At 32.9% G+C, this 22,867-nt stretch overlaps 1 long non-coding RNA gene across 1 annotated transcript; it reads right to left on the bottom strand.

The window, feature by feature from the left end:
• Window positions 1-731: 731 nt before the first annotated feature.
• On the bottom strand, window positions 732-8,595 carry LOC127706869 (uncharacterized). Its single transcript, XR_007984598.1, has 6 exons — window positions 8,538-8,595; window positions 7,978-8,234; window positions 6,183-6,381; window positions 4,863-5,086; window positions 3,743-3,974; window positions 732-874 (listed from the first exon to the last, which is right to left on the bottom strand). It is a non-coding gene; the product is annotated as an uncharacterized LOC127706869 (long non-coding RNA).
• Window positions 8,596-22,867: the final 14,272 nt, after the last annotated feature.

The raw sequence follows: 22,867 nt of genomic DNA, 5'->3' as shown, positions 1-22,867 counted from the left end.
ACGAAAAACAATTTTTTGAGAAGTCGATTCACAATAATTTTGTTTGTGTTTACCTGTTTCTAGTTATTATCTTGCTGATCATTGTAATGTTAATATTTGTGCTTTATCAATTTAAAAAAAATATAACCAAAAACGGAAAAGGTAACCAACTGTAATTTTAGGAGAAAACTCCCATACGGAATCCATTGACAGCATAAAATAAGCCGAAATATACAAAAAATGACACTCAAAGCTCATTAGTCGAAGAAACTGACAACGCCATGTCAAAATACGAAAAACGACAAATAAACAAACACCAGTCTAAAAATTAATTCATAAAAAAGTTAAATACAGAGCAACACAAAAAAACGGGGTGATCTCATGCGCTAAGAAATCATATGTAGATCCTGCTACACATGTGGTTCTCGTTGTTTTGCTCATGTCAGGAAATTCGGTGATACGTATCATTCGATGATATCACATTTGAAGAAAAGAAGACGAGATTCTGGATGAGACAATTGAAGCATATACGTGATCATCTTGGAATCCAGATATTCAATAACGGTCAACCATCTCGTGATAGACTAACCCAACACAATAGACAGGGATTGAGTTCAGGTACTCCGGGACGGTAAGCAGATCTGACTGCTGTTCTGGTTTTTGTGTAAGTCTCATCATCATCATCATCATCATCATCATCATCATCATCATCATCATCATCATCATCATCATCATCATCATCATCATCTTTTACATTTAAATCTAAAAAACATGTACCAACATATCAAAACCACGACACACGACATCAATGTAAAGAGAAGTATCAGTGTATCCCTCGTACTCAATGAGGAGTCCTTATCATTGTCACTAAAATCTTTTGTCCATGAAGACCATTCTGTAAAATAAAGTAAAATAAAATTGAGAATGGAAATGGGGAATATGTCAAAGAGACAACAACCCGACCAAAGAGAAGACAACAAACCAATTTGAAAGTACAATAAAATTCAGGACTCAATAAGGGATAAGCATAACTAAACTACCCTTGAAGATGCGCCACTTGTACTAAATGTACGTTTTAATGGCTGTTTATTGTTTTAAAAAAACTATGGAAACCAGAAAGAACTATCACCAATAATTGATTATCAAATTTTATATTTGAAATAGTATTTACAAACACCAACACTTTGTCATCAGTTAATGATGATTTATTTGTTAAGCCATAGTACAGATCTATGCCATTTGGACATATAAAAAAAGTTGAAGTCTTTTTGCCAATGCAGAAAACTATCCAAAAGAGACCAACCGAAGTAAATGGAATCAATTATAGATCATCATGCGGTCTTTAACAACGAGCAAAACCCAGATCGTAATGTAACTATTAAGGGTCCCGAAATTCAAACGAAAAGAAAACTACCCCAAAACAAACGGCCTTACAAAACATTAAACTAGAAACAAATATGACACGCATAATCAATGACCATCATTGAATTACAGGTTCCCCAATCGACAGACAAGTTAAAGAGCTGTTACATCTATCCCGGAGCAGTGGCGCAGTAGCACAACATAAAAAGATGATGTAAGTTCAGAAGGAAAAGGTTTGGCTCATCAGTTCGACACGAATCACAAACAAAATGCTATCTAAGAGCACTCGCTGTTACTGAAAGCTAGTTCAAATGCTATTGATACAAACTAAAAAAATATATTTTTCCAGACTTAAATATCAATCTGTACAAAACAGATTTAATTTAAGGACGCCATAAACCGTCTGAAAAAAAGCAAGATACTGTGCCATTCGAACGATTAGAATCGACAGAAGGAATGACTATGAGTGTTTATAACTGTATATATCAGTGCATATTCAGTTATGTATCAAAGTAATAATAACAATATCAATGTTAATAATGATACAGACAATAGTTCGAGACCTTAAAACAGTGTCACGTTGATTAAAATTGAGAATAAGTTTATCTAAGGATGAAAACGTTCTTGCACATTATAATAATGTATCAAACAACACCGACGTAACATTTAGTATGTGATTATCCGCTTATTAAAATACTCCAAACGTAGAGCTTAACTTCCAAATCGAATCTTTGTATCTATAAATAAATGCAGTCATAGTTTTAAGTAATAATTGTGGTAACGAAATCCCGGATTTAATAATTTACCAGGTATACTAGATTACGGTCATTGAAACCTAAAACGTCGTTCTGTGTTGTTGTAACACCGCTGTTTAATGGAATGAGGAAAGCAGAGCGCTCACAAACATGTTAAACGCCCTCAAATTCTTATACATTGTAATGCCTGTTCAAGCACAGAACTGGCATTTGAGTGGTTGTCGCTAGTTGGTTTCTGTCATATTTGTTTTCGTTCGTGGTGTTGTAAACATGAAATCGTTAGTTTTCTCTTTGATTTATTTCCCATTTTGCTGTACTAGGAAATGTCATTGCTTACTTTATACGGGTGGTTTTTATTCGCATTGATGAAGCCCGTGACATGTAAATGTTTACATATTTGTCCTTTAAACGTCATACCACATTGCATAAGAGCAAATTTGATAATTCAATCACTTATTTTTTTTGTTTGTGTCGCTAACATTTACATGCCTTTTCATAATAATATTAGATGTTGCATATTTTGAACTGATAACTTTATTTGTAATTTTTATTTTTTGCGCACCTTTTAAGTTTAGTTTTACAAATTATTCGGGAAGTTGTGATTAACAAGATAAATTACATTTATATATAAAATGAAAAACACCAGCCACTAACAACTCAACAAATCATAATCAAGACTGTACGAAATTTATAAACAAGTTTATAATTTGACCAGAATTTAAGGTGAGCTATTTCAAAACATCACTAGAAATATAACAAAGGTTCCAACCAATAAAGCAAAGAGACCAAGTCTCTAAATTTGATTTATATAAGTTACATTTATATAGAGGACGACCCTAAATGTCAACGCATGCTCCATTAAATATGCTAGTCATTTCCGCCTAGAATGTCGGCTATGTTACAATGAAAGGCATTGATTAGTTGTTGCTTATTTAACGAGAAAACTTTTTCATACATATTCAACATGTTCAGGACGAGAATAAATTTACAGCTTATACAATAGGTGAGTTCTGCACAATGATTCGACTGGGATTAAAGCCGGGAAATTTTAACTACCATTAAAAAGGGACATACTATTAAGATAAACAAGAAAACCTGGGGGAATCGCACGGACTCTAAAATTAGTAAGAACTAATGAGTCGATAGAGTAAGCGTATCTGATATGCAAGCATTACCCAACAATCAGACCATTCTTAGTCAAAATGTTCCAATAGGGAATATGATGAAATGGTTATTTACAGATTAGACGACTATTCTGAAATTTCAAAATCACTAAGCGTGCAAATATGTCAACAATGAATTATTACACATGCATATCATCCCTTTATTAGGGACAACAATTTGGCACTCCATTCATTAACATCGCGTTTGAAAATACCATTAATTTAGTTTTTTATTTTTTTTTTTTTTTTTTTTTTTTATTTTTGCTTAAAAGACATGTCTGTTTACCTTACTTAACTGATATATTTTCCACGCTAAAATACTGGTGACAAATCGTCTGTCAGACAGTGAAGGACGATAGAAACGCAGTTATCATGTGCAACAAGTACCGACACATTAACATCATAGGCCTTCCTATAAGTAGAGGAATGTTAATGGTGTTGCAAACAAAGTATATCCGTTTGTGTCAAAAGTCAAAACCTTACCTCTTCGATTAGAACTTGCCATTGGACATAAGTTAGAATCTCTGTTTTCTGGAATAATTCGAATTTTAACATCACATCTTGGTGTCGTTAGGCAATTCCATCTTGAACCATCCCGACATCCTGGTGAATGTATGCAATTCCAACTGGAATCTTCACCAAAAGTAAATGTAACACTTTTGTTTTTTACATTCCAAGGAAGACACCATTTTTTCATCAAACTGTTTTTTAAAAACTATAAAGAAATGCAATATTTTGGTGATGAATATTGTCCAATAAAGATTATGTAATTTGTGAAAATTGCTCATTTATAGATGTCGCATTTCAATAACCAGGTTAATATAGTCGGACGCTAGTATCAACTGTTGACGGTTGAAAACTATGTGAAAGGGGAGTATTTATACGGGAAGGTACCGCGAATAATAATATAACACATATAATAAAAATGTACATCATTTAAATGCCGCTTCATTTGTTATTCTTCACCTTTTCTTAGCTGCAGAAACGTCATTATAAAATAACATGAAATTTCTCACCTTTCCTGGTCTACTCAGCCCCTCGACTAAAACATGGATGCATTTTCAAACTATACTTATGTTGATTTTAATTTTAAAAAAGCACAATCAAAACAAAATACAGATCTAGTGTCCCCGGTTTTCTTGGACGGATCTGACAACACTCCGTTCTTTTTCTTTGTTCTTTCAATTAGTACATCAGCCAATGAATAATCAGCATAATCAGCCTTTAAATTTTTCAAGATGTGTATCAGACAGACAAAAGCAGAGGATCGCCTCCCTTAAATCCGCAACTGCATATCGTATCAACCGAGATATTGAACTACTATCTAAAGCATAACTCTTAATGAACTCTATATGCATTTTCATTTGTATATTATATAAAAGTTTGTCATAGTCAATCATGAACTACAAATGTTTGTAACTGCAAATTGGATTTCACGCACTTAAACTTTTTTATTTATTGTTGGTTTTCATTTTTTTTTAGACTCTCGCTCTAAATCAAATGATGAAACCTTTATATGTTACGCTTTGCAATGGGTCACCTGTCACATGTATGTTATCTTATGGTAGTAATAAATTGTTTAACTTAAATATCATATTATTACCATTGCTGGATGGTCATCAATTTCCACTTTGACATGACAGCTCCCTGCATCCCATATCAACCGGTATGTAAATGATTCAAAACATATTTGTACTGAATTTTTGACAGAAAAAGTAATAGACCGACATGGTGGACACATTCTATGATTGTTCCTGTCTGGGAACGTGTATACATATTCTTCATCTTCATCGGCGACACAAACTTCACTCCCACAATACTCCATAACTGTAATAGATATACAATTGATAATGGAAATGGGGGAATGTGTCAAAGAGACAACAATCTGACCAAAGCAGAAAACAGCCGAAGGCCACCAATGGATTTTCAACACAGCGAGAAAATCCGCACCCAGAGGCGGGCTCCAGCTGGCCCCTAAACAAAAAATGTGTACTTGTTCAGTGAAAATGGACGTCTCACTAAACTCCAAAACATATAAATGAACTAAATTTATAAAAAAAAAACATACAAGATTAACAAAGCCAGAGGCTCCTGACTTGGGACAGGCGCAAAAATGCGGCGGAGTTAAACATGTTTTGTGAGATCTCAACCATCTCACTATACCTCTAGTCAATGTAGAATAAACAAACACACAGCAATACGCACAGTAAAACTCAGTTTAAAATAAGTCCGAGTCCGATGTCAGAATAGGTAACAAAAGAAACTAAGCAAAATGACAATGATACATAAATTAACAAAGGACTACTGACATGTCAGATCCAGACCTCATTTAAACTGATTGAAAGATTATGTCTTCATCAAATGAAAATCAAGCACAATCCCTCCCGTTAGGGGTTTAGTATCATACCATCATAAAATATATGAAAAAAACTTAACCCGTATCACGCCAACAACTGATTTTAGAATAAATGTGTTTATTTCCGATGCAAAGACCCTATGAGTGAATCAATGTTAATATGTCCGTTTCAACGATTGAACTTTAAATATTAAAGATATATTTATATTAAAGTATGTTTTTTTCATTGCGTGTTTTTATTTTGTTTTCGATATCACCATGTTGGTAGCTGCTCTTTTCAAATTTGTATTGTACGTTTTACTTTAACATGTTTAACGACGTATGGTTTAGGTAGTAAAAGGAGTAGATGCGTGGTCAAGTGTAATTGCGTCTAACCCTGCCACATATTGTGCTTTTAACAGGTCAAGGTATCTTAACTATGTCTTTTTTTTCGTAAGTTTCTTTTTTAAGAGGAGTCGGTCGTTGGCAAAGTGAACTATTGTACTGTATAATATTTTTTGGTAATTCCTGTTATAATTTTTATGTACCATTTAATACAAGTAAAATAGGATAACATAATGTACTTACGTCTCTTTTTTGAGGTGAAAATATATGGGAGCTCATTATAGCACGACGTGCAGAAACGATAGGTGATATTGGCCACCATTTTGTTATATTTGGCAATGGTGTTATTAACTTCTATTATGGTTTGACGAACGTTTCGCAAATAAATTGTTTTGGTGGGAAAATGACCAGTCCATAAATTATTGGAGAAGCAGTCAAGTGTCTGTGAAAATAATTAAAACATTACTGAATGAGACATACATATGATTCATAATTATGGTAAACCTTATTCACAAATTATAATCGATTTTTATTTTAGTTTTCAATCTGATTATATATTCGGTGATTACATGGAAAACCTATGACATTTTGATTAAATGTGTGCATATATTTTAGCATGTATTTAAAAACATGCCTTTCAATTTGTTTGTTGTTGTTGTTTGGTTATGGTGTCCGTTACGTATATCCAACTCCTCGTTTTATTTCTTTAGATGTATGATACAATGTCTGTGCGCATGACACGTGTTTTTAGAATGACCTTTATTAAGTACTTTAATTACCATACGATCACAAACAAACATGTTATACTTAGAAAAGTTGTCCTAACTAGAACAATCAGGTTGAACTTTGAAGAGCTAAATGAAACTATATCCATTAAAAGTATTCAAAACAAGTGAAGAACTGGTACTGTCAACAGATACCTACTGAACCACATGTATGAAAAAAGTGAGTGTCATACACGTTTATTCTGTCTTTTATTTCAAGGGTTAAAAAATACTAGTGTGCCTGGAGGGACAGAGAAGACATGTACTACAATGTAATACAGCTAATGCTTTACCTTTACATGTTTACACATGTGTTTCAATCCGTCATTAAATACTCAAGTAGTTATCCCAGAAGATATTGTATAAGTTTTATTAAAATCCAACAAGTATACGCCAAAACATCATTAAGGAGAAACAAAAAGTTGCAACTATTATTTTGATATTATATAGGGCTGCGACCTTTGACCCTTTAGCCGGAAAATTGGATAACATTATTTTGACACTCACATTACCATCAAGAAACCTGGTTTTTTTTTTATTTTTTTTTATTTTGAGTCTCTGAGGCTGGATCCAAACCCAAAAGGCTTCTCTTTCTTTCACATATCTTTCATCTGTATACGTTTAATTTTAACCAAACAAAGGAAACAAACAAAATCCATTAAACAGCAACATCGAAATTGAGCCAATTGACAAAAAAATTAACCGGCTTCTTTTCCTTACCTATAACATCCATTTACATAGGATACATTCCAATTAACCGATATATATGTCATGTAATTTGTAGAAACAATTATCTTGAACTTTAAACTTTAGATCCCGAAATCTATAGATGTTTTACCATTTCTTGTGTCTTCCTTCTATTCACGTTCCATTTCAATCAAGATAGGCAAACTCTAACAACGATTTGGTAACCATTTTACAAAAACATTATATTTTAGTAACATTGTCATTGAACATTGAATGACTGACCCCACAATCAATGGACTTCTTTCCATTGCCTTTGTCATCCATCTGTATAAGTTGCATATTACCAACCAAGGGAAACTCCCGTTACCATCCTGAAACCATTTGTGTCGGACACAGAGAAGGAAGAAAGAATAGAAGGACGACCAGACGACTATACGCTGCCGTAAATACGTTTCAGGGAGCATAACAATGTGCATTCTTAATATGTAAATACACAGCTCTTTCTTTGAAAATGCACAGGGATGGTTTTCAAATTTACCACAAAAGGTGTATTTGATTAGATACCATTGTATGCAAAGAATTATTACCTCAAATTTGTTATTATTTGCTCGATCTCCTGAATAAATTTCTACTTTATATTGACAATCAGACAAGGTCTCTAAGGAAACGCTCACTTCTATTCTTTGAAATGTGTGGCCAGTATGATTAAGAATTATCACATTATAGCAGCCATCAATATCAGGAATATATCCACTTCCATCCCTCGATAGTATCAACTGAACATTTTCATTTGGTCTTGTCAACAGGATGTGGTAATTGCATTTTCGATTGGTTAAAACGGCAACTGCAATAGTAATCGCATTATGTGTAACATTCCGCCTGTACTTTATACATGTAACGACAATTCAGAAATTATACTTTCATAACTTTATTCCTAAAAAGTCGTAGAGTTAAACGTTTTCATTATATCATTTGCATTTGTTTACACTAAAGTTTCAGACAACACAAAGATAATTAAAAGGCAGACCAATATTCGTATGTTTCTTGCATATTTCTCGTATCTCTGCGTTTTTTAGTGTCAAATCGATGAACACGTGTACCTTCTACAACTATTTGTAAATATATGAGTGTTTAATTTGATTCCTACCTTGTACTGCAATAGATTGTGTTAACAGTACCAACACTACTGGTACGGAAGCACGAATCTACAATGCAAAGATCAAATATAACAGATTGAATAATATATACATATATTCAAACGTATCGGACATGCACATTGTAGTTTCCTCTTGAACTTCTTGCAAACAATTATCGCAAATTTTAAATTTGGTGAATTAAATGTTTGTACATTAACCAACAGTTTCCATCCCGATCGATCGATCGATCAAAAAAAGAGAGAGAGAGAGAAAGAGAGAGAGAGAGAGAGAGAGACAGAGACAGAGGCATCATATTCTAAGATTTAACTTTTAGGTTATCGAATTGATTTGCATGAAATTTAAGCCAATAAAAGCGGTCGTTTATGGTTGCTGATGCCGCTGATTGCTTCTGTCAAATGAAAAGTAGGTGTTGAAATTTCCACAACATGCTTCCGGTCCTTGTCATACGAATTTGTTTTATACTTCATGTTAAAATTTCTTACTTGATTGGTTATTACGAGAGACATATTTTACTCTCTTTTCTATGGATTATATTTTATAACCCTTCGCTAATAGTGTTATGTGAAACCCGTGCCTAGGAAGAACTCTGTGACATTATAGCGACAAGCGGTACGTATTTATAAACATTTTCGATTCCAACATGCCGCCTAAATGAACATCATATGACTCTATGTGGCGACTAACGAAAACGATTCATCCCTAAAGAGTTACAATCATTATATCACATCAACCTATTTCAAGCACGTCAGGGCGATGGACAAAAGTTGAAGACTTTTTATCAGAAATAAATAATCTAGCAATACGTGCGTTTGCAGACATGCAGGGAGATCAAAAGGATGTGTTAGTAAAGAAACATTTTATTCAAGGATTAAAACCAGACATCAATAGATTTGTTATATTATCAAATCCGTTAACATTTGAGGAAGCTTTACTTTTATAAGAGAGGAATGCATTACAACATTTAAACAAAGCGGGACCAGATAGTAAAAGTATCATTTGCAATCAGCAGTAACAATCTGGAAGACATCATTATAGATTTGAATGAACCAATTAAAGTATTAATAGCTATGCAATTGGATCATTGTTATAGATACGTGAAAATGTTGAAATATTTACGAAATTTATCTGTCGCGAAATTTGTTCCAAATGTTGTTGGAAAAGGAAATACATTCTTAAATAATTGAAAAATTCATATTTTGGAAATGTTTTTGTCGCAAAGTGTGTTCCAAATATTGTGGGAAAGAAAATGTGAAAATTTTTTTTTTGGAAATTGTTCTCCCGCGACGTCCATTCTGAATTAAGTAAAAATTTAATTTGAAAATTCTTGTCTCACCAAGATTGTTTCAGATGTTGTACAGAAAAATGCTATGAACTGAATCCAAAATGTTGTGTCGCCAAAATATGAGAATAAGTTAATGAGAAATGTATCGTAATAATAGTCAGTATTGAAATAATTGTGAGCTTGCAATAGTGTAAATGTTTTTGTAGCTACTAATTTTTCTCATTAGTATATAATATGATTCTATATTCTTTGTGATTTTTCATGCGATATAGAGTAAGGACATATTTGTATTGACTGGGTTTTATACTGAGCAATTACAGATCAGTTTTGAACGTCATACCAAATGTCTATATCCATGTAAGGGAAGATACTTTCACCTCAGCACGAGAACATTGGCAAACAGCTCAATGGAAACCAAAGGACCAATTAGACTTAAGAGCTGATTTGACTGACCACGCAGTGTATTTTTAGTCCAAGTGTCCAGGTTTTGTAGGTACTGTCATCCAAACTACTTTACAATTGGCATAAACCTTATAGGATCATTGATAAATTTTCGTTTACATACTATACGTTAATCGCATTAAATTGTGTATTGACCATGATGATAGGCCTTTGAAGGCCGAAGAAGAAACTATTTCATAAGTATCTGTTCCAAACATTAATAGTGACAATTATATTATAACAATTTTAGATTCATTGAGATCGCGAGATGAATCGAAAAGACTAGAGAAACATTACTTCGTACAGTATGAGAGTGGTTATACTCAGTGGGTTAAAGAGGACGCTATCAACGATTTTTATTTTGGGAGTGACTTCCATATTTTAAATAAGCAATGTTAGTAAATCTGTTTAAAAGAAAATGGAAACACAAACTTTTTATATTTGTTTGTAAATATGTAGGATTGTAATTGTTTGTGTGTCGGGACGCCAAACTTAATAGGGGTGATTTGTCATGGAACCGTAATTTCATAAATTGTATCTTTAGCAGTAATCATTTTTTGATTGACGATAACAAGTTGATAAGGTCAATATTAGTAACTAATAGTTCTGGGGTAATTGTTTTGATGAACTTTAGCAGACAGTATGAAGTACCGTTACATGTAATGTATGATGTAGCTCTGTTTTCATTCTAATCACTTCTCATTACAAGCTGTATATTTTATTACTTGTTTGTTTATATTCTGTCCCTATATTTGAGTGGTCTGGATGATACATTGATGTTGGTGAGAAAGTGTTGCAGGCGGCCGTCGAAGGATGACACAAGATGATGTAATAATATATTAGTATAGTGTACCTATATATAAATATATATATGAACTTGTATATAATAAATATGTATATACGAAATTGTGTGTGTTTTATTACACCAATGCCTAGGGAGAACTCCGTGACAGACGCTTTATCATTTGCAATCTTTTTTATTATACGGATTGATGTTATGTATATGACGTCATAGTCTATTACATTCAATTATATTTAAAAGACAATATCAATAGAACATTCAGCATAAAAGATTGAACAACAGCAGATTGTTACCCCACGAAAACAAATCTTTGTAAACATAGACTTTGCCTCGGTTGACAATGTTTTCCAGGGGTAATAATCTGCTCTGTCAACCTTTTAGCTCGTTGTTATTTTTATTTGTATTAAGTAAATGAAGCAAATCTAGTTTTTAACTTTTAGATACCATTTTTAGACGATAACAGCGACGAGACCTAGTCTAAGATATGATCGAATGCAATATCCTATAGTAAAACATATTATATATTATACGTTATAACACATTTAACAACATTTGCATCAGTAAATTTAATTAAATATATATTTAAAAAGGAATATTGTGTATTCTTGGGTGTTTTGATTTATATTATTTAACCTATGTGGTTCTAACCAAGCAAAAACATTTGACAAACACAAGTGCTTCATATAACTTCAAATTAATACGCTGTGAAAAGAACCGAACTATGGATGAAAAGAAGTACGAATTCGAATATACAATCTTTCTGTTATAATCATAATAAAACTACAAATAAATAATGACTACATGAATACAGTATTAAATGACAATTGCAGATATCTTATGTTTCCGGAACCGTTGAGTACCCTTAACAAAATGCCATTTTTCTATCAAAAAAGCTGCAGCACCATATGTGTTTTGCAGTTTTAGTCACACCCAAAGGTGTTGATAATTCAGAATTTGACAGTTTTATCAACGGAACTTTTAAAGTGAAAACGCAGGTCCCAAAAAGGCTACCATTGTCGCCTATGCAAATAATTACTTCATTTTAACCTAATATTTGACAGTTTTTTGCAATTTCTATTTATACTCCTTACTGTAGAAAATGTAGGTCAATACACAACAGAATAAAAAAAGGTTGGTAAATTATGTGTCAGTCTATTGATTAAAACATTTTCTTGACACAAATACTTTACAATCGTTTTTCATTTATCTAAAATAATTTGGTGAAACAATATTATTGACTTACGAATAGGAAAAGCATGTTGTTCCAATAACATAATTATATATTGTCATTATCGATTACTTTTTCGAATAAAAGATTATAATACTCGGTTATCATCCGGAATCCGCATTAGGAAATTTGAAATGAGATGGGTAAATACAAAACTATTATTACCAGTAATATAAAATGCTGTCTTTTGCCATAAAACAAATAAATATTTAAGGGATATTTTTTTTTTATTTTTTAAGTTCGTCCGACCAGACCTTTCGCTTTACGTGTTTGGTAAGGATATATTCTCGTTCTTGATTGCCGGTCCTTATGCGTGATTTAGATATTTTTTTGTGTTTCATTTTAGCCATGCCCTACATATTTTGTTTGGTGCTCAATATACCTTCCTTTTCGTACTTTTAATTTCGAATTCGTTAACTAGTGAATGATTGTTTTCCTAAAGCTAAAATAGATCATAATATTATGTTAATTACTAAATTAAATCAACTGAAATATATGTAATAGTTATACACCGAGGGATAGGTGTGTCTGGATAAGAAACCCCGTCGGCCGGAGGCCGGAGGGGTTTCTTATCAAGACACGCCGTATCCCGAGGTGTATAACTAACTTACACCCCATTCTTAACCCTATATTTGTTAACATTAATTATTAAACGAAAAAAAAAAACCAAACCGATAGCATATTTATTGACAATATCAAACCATGATTTATAAGATTATTTTTTTTTATTACATGAAACCCCACTAGTAGCCTTTCTTTGGCTATCTTCGTTCAAACTTTGACAAGTGAGTATATTTTACAAATGTCAAAGTTGTTTTGCATATTCCCGTTAAATCCATGTGCTAATATGGATCAGCAGGTCAAGGTTGACTGTTTCGTGTATATTTATATTACAAACAAAAAATACATTATGCTCCTTGTATACAGATGTCAATATGGACGGGTATAAGACGGACGACATTTTGTGGATGAGATGCATTGATCTTTTTAATAAAAGTCGGGACCAAACCCGCGGACCCCAACCCGGATCGGCCACTGGGTAATCCGGGGGGTCCGGGAATTAGAATCCCCGTTTTTTGTTTAAAGATCAATGCTTTAGAATAGAGACATATGACTGGGATAAAAAAATTACCTTCAAGCAAAGGAGTATTTCAAGGATTATTTTTGTATTCAAAATAGATGATTAATTTTCTTTCGCTATTGGAATTTCCTAAAATGTGTTTTTTAATATCTTGAAACAATTTGTAGTGAACACAAGTAGTATTTTCATGCTATTTAAAAAATAATCAATTTCTATTGTTACGAATAACAATGGACTTTGTTTGCGGGATGTAAGAAGCAGGGGTTTCCAGAAACCCGGCTCGTCACACCCTGTAGTCAAAATCCATTGTTATTCGTAACAATAGATCTATTCAATTTACACTTGTTTCAGAGACAGAAACTATTAAGCATAACAATAGAACTGGGGTGTAATGATAATGATTAGTTAAAATGATTATTCATACATATATATATATCTTTAGTTTATTTAAAGATATTTCCAAAAACAAAACTTTCTTTCACATGCAGAATAAAATACAATAATAAAAGGATGAATACATGTAAACTAAATAAAATTGGTCGCATGGCAAATGCTTTTGGTCGTAGGTACATTGGCAAATACGATAACTTACAGGTCATTTCCCTCCCCCTTGGTAGAAAGTGGTAGAAGATTCTTGGTCAGAGGGTTAAACTCACCACAAGGATCGTCCGTCTGGCTGTGTGGGTTGTATAACTATATATAACAGCCATGCCCAGTCAAATAGCGGATGTTTAATTGTTCCTGAACGTGGATTCGTATTTTTACATCCAAAACATCCAAGCACCATTCTGGCTTGATCAATTGGTGTTACAGCCAGGAATGAAAAAGCCACGAGATTTCTGCAAACATCCGTTTCCATCCTTATCTTAAGACTGAATTCAGAAATACATACGTGCATATACATTTTTGTACATTTAGAATTAAGATCTACTGTGACAGTTCTAGAAAATGATTAAGAAATAGATATAAATATTGTTTTTCTACATAAAATGGAAATTGCATAGGTTGTAGTTTGAGCCAAAATACCAAATCTGTATTACTACAATTAAAACTTTGACAAAACCGTAATTCTAAAATAACGAGGATGACATCAGGACTCAAAATGAAATTAACAAACTATCTTAGCCAGCCACAATGATCAATTCAGAGCGTGGTATGTAATAGTCGTAGATACTTCGTTGCAATTTCAAAATTCGAGTTCACACGTTGGAGAACATTCTGAGTACAAACATAATGTGATGAAACATTCGGAATATCATCTGCATTCATTGTGTTGTTTCTTTTCACAATATAATGCATCGGTCAGCTTTTCAATGTTTTTGTTAACACATTACATTTGCCCGTAGAAAAAAAATGCCATAGCACTTAATATGACAATATTTCAGTGCTTTCTACATACATGAATATTACAACAATCACATCAAAGAATGTCTTTATTCTGTAAGTAATTTGAACAACATGACTAAAAGTGCAATTTCGAGGTTTGAAATGAAAGATTATATATATACAAGTAAACTTCGCTTTATTAATAGGAATTGAAGAGCATAATATGTAGAATTTGATTTTTCATCCAGAGGACACTCTTCCTGAAGTCAAATACGTATGAATAATGATTTAAAGCCATTTCCAATTTTCTTGATGTGTGTTTCTATATTCCAAATTGGCTAGAGGTATATGGGCAGATTTGAGACCTCACAAAACATGTTTAACCCAGCCTCATTTTTGCGCCTGTCGCAAGTCAGGAACCTCTGGCCTTTGAAAGTCTTGTAAGTTTTTTTTAAGACAGGACAGTGTCTGTATCATAAGTCCAGAAGTCAGCCCTGTTGTTTATACATGTACGCGTATAGTGCAATTTATGTGGTTATTTCTATAATTGTCTGTTTGCTATTTTGTTTTAATCGTTCCGACCAGTAACTTAGTAATACATGTTTTTTTATTCATATATCTCGATTAAGCAAACCCCGTTTGGAAAGTTTGGTTTTTGTTGCTATTTTACGCTATCTATTTGGCTTTCCGGTTGTTCTGGTGTCAGCGCCACTGATAAGTCTTGAAAAAACTAATCCGGTGTAAAATGAGTACGCATGATAATTTTGACGAGCGTTGATTGTAAATGGAAAAACAAATGAATAATGGGTAGCGTTAGAGCTTGACATTCTCTTAAATCTTGCCTCGAATCTCAGGTTGAAATTCACATCGTGACTGTGTATTTATGCGTACAACACAGTAAAATTCGTTATCTAACACGGAATGCAATATGTCGGTTTTGTTTCCTGTTGGACAGTTATCTTCGAAAGAAAATGTAATGCACGTGTACATTAGATACATTTAGGAATTAGGGAGATCGATTGAATGATTTGTCCTTAACCTACAGTGGCAAGTATTACAGGAATATTCATGAAAACAGCATATTACACTTTACGTTTTTACCAGAAAGATTACTGAATTAAATTTGCAGCATGATGACTCATAATTATATATTCTGGATATTGACATGGCGGTCGTGCTGACGAATTATTCTTACTTCAAATTTTGTAAAATTGACCATTTATAAATTTATTACTTATTAAAAAACTACTGTTTCAACTCTCTCAGGCAAAGTTGACCTTTGATGGATTTGGCTATTATTTTAGGTCCTTTTGTTCATATAGCTCTTAAACTGTTTCGGTTCTTATACATCATTACCTTTTAAATATTCGGCTTTGAGCGTTCCAGCTAAAGGGTAATCCAGGAAAGCGCTTTCGAAGATTACCCTTTAGCTGGAACGCTCAAAGCCGAATATTTAAACTGTTTCGGTTCTTATACATCATTGCCTTTTAAATATTCGGCTTTGAGCGTTCCAGCTAAAGGGTAATCCAGGAAAGCGCTTTCGAAGATTACCCTTTAGCTGGAACGCTCAAAGCCGAATATTTAAACTGTTTCGGTTCTTATACATCATTGCCTTTTAAATATTCGGCTTTGAGCGTTCCAGCTAAAGGGTAATCCAGGAAAGCGCTTTCGAAGATTACCCTTTAGCTGGAACGCTCAAAGCCGAATATTTAAACTGTTTCGGTTCTTATACATCATTGCCTTTTAAATATTCGGCTTTGAGCGTTCCAGCTAAAGGGTAATCCAGGAAAGCGCTTTAGAACGCATAATATTTATAAAGTGTTGTTTTCATTTTTCGAACCTACTAGTCTCTCCCTTTACTTTTATATATAAAATTGCGTGCGTGCCTGCCATGGCATAGAAGCAGCAACTATCACTCTAAAAACTTTGTTTGTCCCGGACGTAGGATAGAAGAGTATATACGGATATGATACCACGGAGAAGACACTTTGTTAGTTAAACTTTACAATTAATCTGTTGAAATATCGTCAGTATTTACAAATTCTTCTAAATTTGATCCTGTTAAGAAATAAATACAATGTAAGTGTTTTAACTATTGTTGTGTTGGGAAATAACTCATCATAAACTCACGATAGATATGGAGTCCGGCGGGGATCGTGTTTTTTCGAGTGAATCGGTCCACTTTTTTCGAGTGACTTTTTTCTAGTTTGTAACTGTAATTCAGCGAACGACAATATTATATATTCTTAATAAGTCACAAAAACAGATTACTATGTTGATCAAATTTAATTATTTTCAATTTAATGATAACTTTCTGTTCTGAAAACATTTTACCATAACATTGCAGTATTACGATATATAAGAAATCAATGCGTCTTAAGAACCGAGTACAGGGACTCGTAATCTTTTTAATTTCATTGCATGCTACTTTGTTTTTACAGTCAATAATATTTTATGATTGATATATATATTACAGTGACGTACGAAAAAGCATAAGAGCAAGAAAACTAAGGAAAAGGAGTAAACAATCATCAGAAACATTCATTATAAACCGAAATATTCTACTAAAAGACCCCCCCCCCCCCCCAATAAAAATTTAAGGATTGAATGAAATATCTAATAAAAAATGAAAACAACACAGTGACTATAATTTTATGCTATATGACCAAAAGGACCTACAAAATAGCCAAATCCATCTAAGGTCAACTTTGCCTGATGGAGTTGAAACCTTAGCCTTTTTATTATAATTCTTAAATCTATAAACGGATAATTCTAAATGATTCATTGTTGATAGCTTAACGTCCAGTGGAAAATGTGTCATGCATGTTCAGGACGAGAACAAATCAACAATAAATCCAATAAGTAGGTCTTGTAACAGAGGACGTTCGGGATAAAGATCGGGAAATTTAGACTGCCACTGAAAATAAGAGTATATTGGATATGGACAGAAATTTTGTCTTGCAACAGGCTACCTACGGATCCTTCAAAGAGCTGTTGCAAAGGTTCTTAACGTACAATGAGCGTAGCACTCTCTCTATACGCCCTATTCTGACCGGACGTCGCTGCGTACTTGAACATCCCACACAGCCAAACGGACGTCCCACTTTGGCAAGGGACGGTCGGAAGTTGACTTGAATGACCATATTTTGATTCCCCGGTCCCCCTTTGAGGTAAATAATTTTAGAAAGGTTTATTATAAATCATGTCAAGTACTGACTACTGAGATGATGATAAACTCGGGGCGGCCGGACTTGTCCAATGTATTTTATAAACAACGTAATAAATAATCTGTAAGCTTCAATACGATCCTTTTGAAATAATAATTAAACAAAGATAAATGTGTATATAATATGCGTTCACCTCACAAATATACAATCATTATCTATTTTATATCTTTTAATTTCTGATGGAAATGAAGCTATGTTGGTGCTTCATTACTGTGTGACCATGCATAGCATACGCTTGATCAGACTAATTTTCACAGTAGGAGCAATTGAACATGGTTCTTGAAATCCATTTCTAGAACGATAAAACATTATTTCTTATGAAGCAAGAATCTTCCAATCAGATTGGTAAATTACCCGGATGTAAATAAAGAAATATGCAAATATTTCCAAAAACTAAAAATTTTGCCAAAATTATGAAAATCAAAATTTTGGAAAACATGATAATAAAAAATTAGATAAAAAAAAAAAAAATTTTGACATTTTTTTGCCAAAATTAGAAAAAAAAAGATCCAAGTGAAGAAAAAAAAATTCTCCATTATGCACCTAAATAAAGCATTGTAAGGCCAAATTAAACGTTTTTAAAACAAAATAATGTAAGGTTGATAATATCTTTTTATCAAAAATACTAATTTACCTTCTATGATCTTGTATATAAGATTCTAGCATCTTTTTTTTCACGTTTTACCAGAAAGGAAGTCTGTTTGTTTACATTTGTTATCATATTCACTCGAAAAAATGGTCACACTGGAAAAAACCCGATCAAATCACTCAAAAAACACGATCCCAGCCAGACACTATACCTACCGTGAAACTTGTCAATAGCTTGTATAAAGAGCTATTACAGGTATAGATGATTTTAAAATGTTCTATCAATTTATTATGAAAGGTTAGTAGGTACACGGGTAGTAACGTCGTCATATCGATGAGCGTTTAGTACAGTGATTTTGTCATAGTTTGGTTAAGCTGGACATGATTGTGTTAAGTGTTTTTATTGACAAACAATGACACAATATAAACATTCGGATTTTTGCTAAAGAAACATCTGAAGATAAATTCAAGCTGGTAAGTATCTTTGTTTATGGCTAATATGTTAGTTCATTAAAATTTGTATCATATAGTTAATAATTTGACACAGAAAAATGCTTGCGTATGTCAATATTTAAAGGTTGTTATTCGTTTCTTATGCATAGAGAAAGGTCTTGTTTACTGTCTGTTACATCACATATTTCGTTATGATATAAATCTGCCGTCAATTATTCCGAAAATAGCTACATTTGCACACAAGTTAAGACTACTGAAAATTTGGTGTCATGGTTTGGTTCAGTAGTACTAGTGTCATGGTTTAGTTCATGATCGACATGGTTCAGTTCTGTGATTCCTGTCGTATATGATGGAAGAGTAACGATAAAAATAAACAGACATTATAGCTTACTGTTCGGTGTGAGCCAAGGCTCCGTGTTGAAGATCGTACTGTGACCTATAATGTTTACTTTTATAAATTTTTACTTGGATGGAGAGTTGTCTCATTGGCACTCATACCACATCTTCTTATATCTAATTATACAAGTATTTAAATACTGTTAGAAAATATTTTCGCGTTTAACCATTCTATCCTATTTTGAGTCACTATATTGTCACCATTATAATTTTCCTAATGTTGTTGTTTTGTTCCCATACAAGTTGATCTGAGTTTCACATATTAACGTTGATCTTCTACTCGCGAAAAAAAATTGATCGAGAAAATAAGTCGTTTACAGTAAATTTAAGATATTATTATTATTGTTATCATTATAAAACACTCATGTATAAAGAAATCACAAGGATAATATATTAATCCATTTCAATAGCAATTTTTTTTAAAAGTAGTTTTATTTGGAATACAAAAGGACATAAGAAAGCACATAGTAATATATAATAAGTAGATTCAGTATGATTTCCAATGAGACAACTATCCACCCGAGACCAAATGACGTACATGTTAGGTCGCAGTACTGCCTTCAACAATTAACAAAACCCATACCTCTTAGTAAGCAAAAAATAGGCTCCGACAAAACTAAATGTAAAGCAATTCAAATGAGAAAACTAACGGCCTGATTTATGTTCAATACAATAAGCGTAAAACAAAAATGATACACAATTACAAACGAGAGCCACTGCAGACTCTGGACTTAACCTGGGCAGTGGTGTAACAGCGCAACAAAGAAGAAACAACTATAAAGTCACATAAACACCAAAGTCACAAAGAACTAATGTGCGAGTTTTTGCATCTACTGGAAGTTCCAAGCCAATAACAACTAATAACAAAATCATGAATCTAAAATTGTTACTTTTTTTTATTCAGAATGAAATTCTACTGCCAATATTCGTCTTCATCTAACGAATTCTCTGCTATTAAGAACGATGATTTCTCGTCTAGTAGGGCCAAAATAAAGGTCGTACACACGTCAGTTTAAATGTTCTTGTACTAAACAAAATAACACGCGTATTTTGGAATTTAAATTATTTTTTTTCAATCACATTTGATAATGTACATTTTTCTCGTACTAAATACTAGACCGACAGAGCTTTTTCTGATATTATTGATATTTATTGCATAAAAGAAAAAAAATGTGTTTACGGGTTAAGATAATCATTTCTATTCATTCGTAATAATTATTGATAAAAATGGACATTATATCGAACTATTTCTAATTCCAAATTGTGATCTTTCATATATTTAAATTTCGGAACTTTGAACGTAATTTTTAGTTTATTTCAAAAAAATAAGTTTAAACTGTTGCACATGTTAACATTTTGTTCCGTGGAGGGTTGGAGACTGTATGGTGCCCTCTCGATATTGTTTGGTTAGTTTTATACATACAGTTGTGTTACTGTACCATGGGCGTATAACCCGATATCTCCTTTTATTTATCAAAGACATAATTTGGTTCAAATAAAAACAACAGATGTATAGTTTGCTAGAAAATATGTAAAACAAAGATTATTGTTTATTAGCTGCTACGTTTCGCAAATATATGTAGACGTCTTTAATCGTTTGACAAGTGAAGCCACTCACGATATCCCCGGCAGAGTCTATCATGGACATATGGAGAAAAGAGTCTAGGTGAAACAGAAGCAACGCCCACCAAAATTGGTTTAAAAGGTCACTTGGTAGATTGTGTATCTTCGTTTTTTCACAAACGCCTTCAAACAAACTATCAATATTAAGGTGAAACAAATATGTATTATTTTGGATCTAAACCATTACAAATTTGATCAAAACCATGACGAATTTCTAGACACTTAACTGAACCATGTCAATCGCTTAACCAAACCATACCATTTCGATAGTTTGGTTATCCTGCGTTAATTTCTTAAAAACAACAATTTCAATTTAGATTGTTTGACTTACAATATAGATTCAAACATGTTATTTGAAAAGAACTGAGGCAATCGTTCTGGGAAGAAACCTAACTAATCCATGACCAACTTAACCAAACTATGACAAAATCAAAATCACTGTACTAAATGCTCCTCGATATGACGACGTTACTACTCGTGAGGTAATGGAATGCTAAGTAAAATTTACGGGGAAAAACATATTTTTAAATCGTTTTAATTTTTTTAAAATTAAAACTATTTGAACATTAATAATATTTTTCGTGGATCTCTGCGTGTATACCTGTCAACGATAAGATCAAGTTCCAAATAAAAATTATAATGCAGTGCAATTCCATTGAGCTGTTCCTTGCCCATTGTTGCGCGAAAAAAATGTTTTCAGTAACCGGAGCTCATTATTCGAACGCTCACATTCACAACTTGTTACACTCATCGTGCAAACAACTTAGAGAAATGAAAAAAATGTGCGGTTTTCAGATCGACTATAAACAGAACTTCTTGTTTTAGGGGAGGGGTGGGGGTCACATGCACTGGGTAACACGCCCCTTAACACAACTCTGTTTATGAGACCAAAGGTAGGGTATTGTATTATTTCGGTAACGTACTTTTGACTTCAAGCTTGTTTACATGAACTAATATAATACAAATGATAATGTGGTATACGTCTGCAATGGCTACTCGAAAAAAAAAAAACGACCAACATTTAGTCTGATGCAGAAGACAGAACATTGAAAAGACGAATCCGGTGTATAAAATCAGTAATCATGATAGCTTAGATGAACTTTGATTCTAGATTAATGTAGCGTTGGAGCGTGATATAATCCTGCCAAACTCTTGCCTCGAAACTTAGGTTACAAATCTTATACATCCAACACAATCAAATCGGGTATTCCGAACAGATTGCAATATTTTGCTTCCTAATGGTGGAAAATTATAAACGAAGTAAAACACGTTCATACTAGAAAAATCTACGAATACTTGAGATCAATTGAATGGAATTTCTTTAACCTATAGAGTGACAAGTATTACAAGTATATTCATAAAGACAGCATGTTACACTATACCAGAAATATTGCCACATTACATTTGCAGCATGATGACTCACGTGTCAGTCATGCTGACGCTTTATTCTTACTTTGAACCTACCAGTCTCTCTTTTTACTTTTATATATAAAAAAATGCGTACGTGCCTGGCAGAGAAGCTGCAAATATCACTTTAAAAGATTTGTTTGTCCCGAACGTAGGTTAGAAGAGTATATACTAACATGATACCATGGAGACGACACTTTGTTCGTGAAACTTTACAAATAATCTGTTTAAATATCGTCAGTAATAACACATTCTTTTAAATTTGATTCTGATAGAAATTATAGATAAGTACTTAATTGTCGTGTTGGGTGTATTCATCATCAAAAGCATTTTGATAACTAGTATAAGCGTTAGTATAGATGATTTTCAAACGTTAGATCAATTAATCATAAAAGGATAATAGGTAATAGACGTGTTAGGAAAGGGATTTAAATACTGCGCTGATACCGATACAAAATTTAAGTGT

Source organism: Mytilus californianus, unplaced genomic scaffold (genome assembly GCF_021869535.1).
Source record: "Mytilus californianus isolate M0D057914Y unplaced genomic scaffold, xbMytCali1.0.p SCAF_6, whole genome shotgun sequence".
Classification (NCBI taxonomy): Eukaryota; Metazoa; Mollusca; class Bivalvia; order Mytilida; family Mytilidae; genus Mytilus; species Mytilus californianus.
This window is presented reverse-complemented; position numbering and strand designations above follow the sequence as displayed.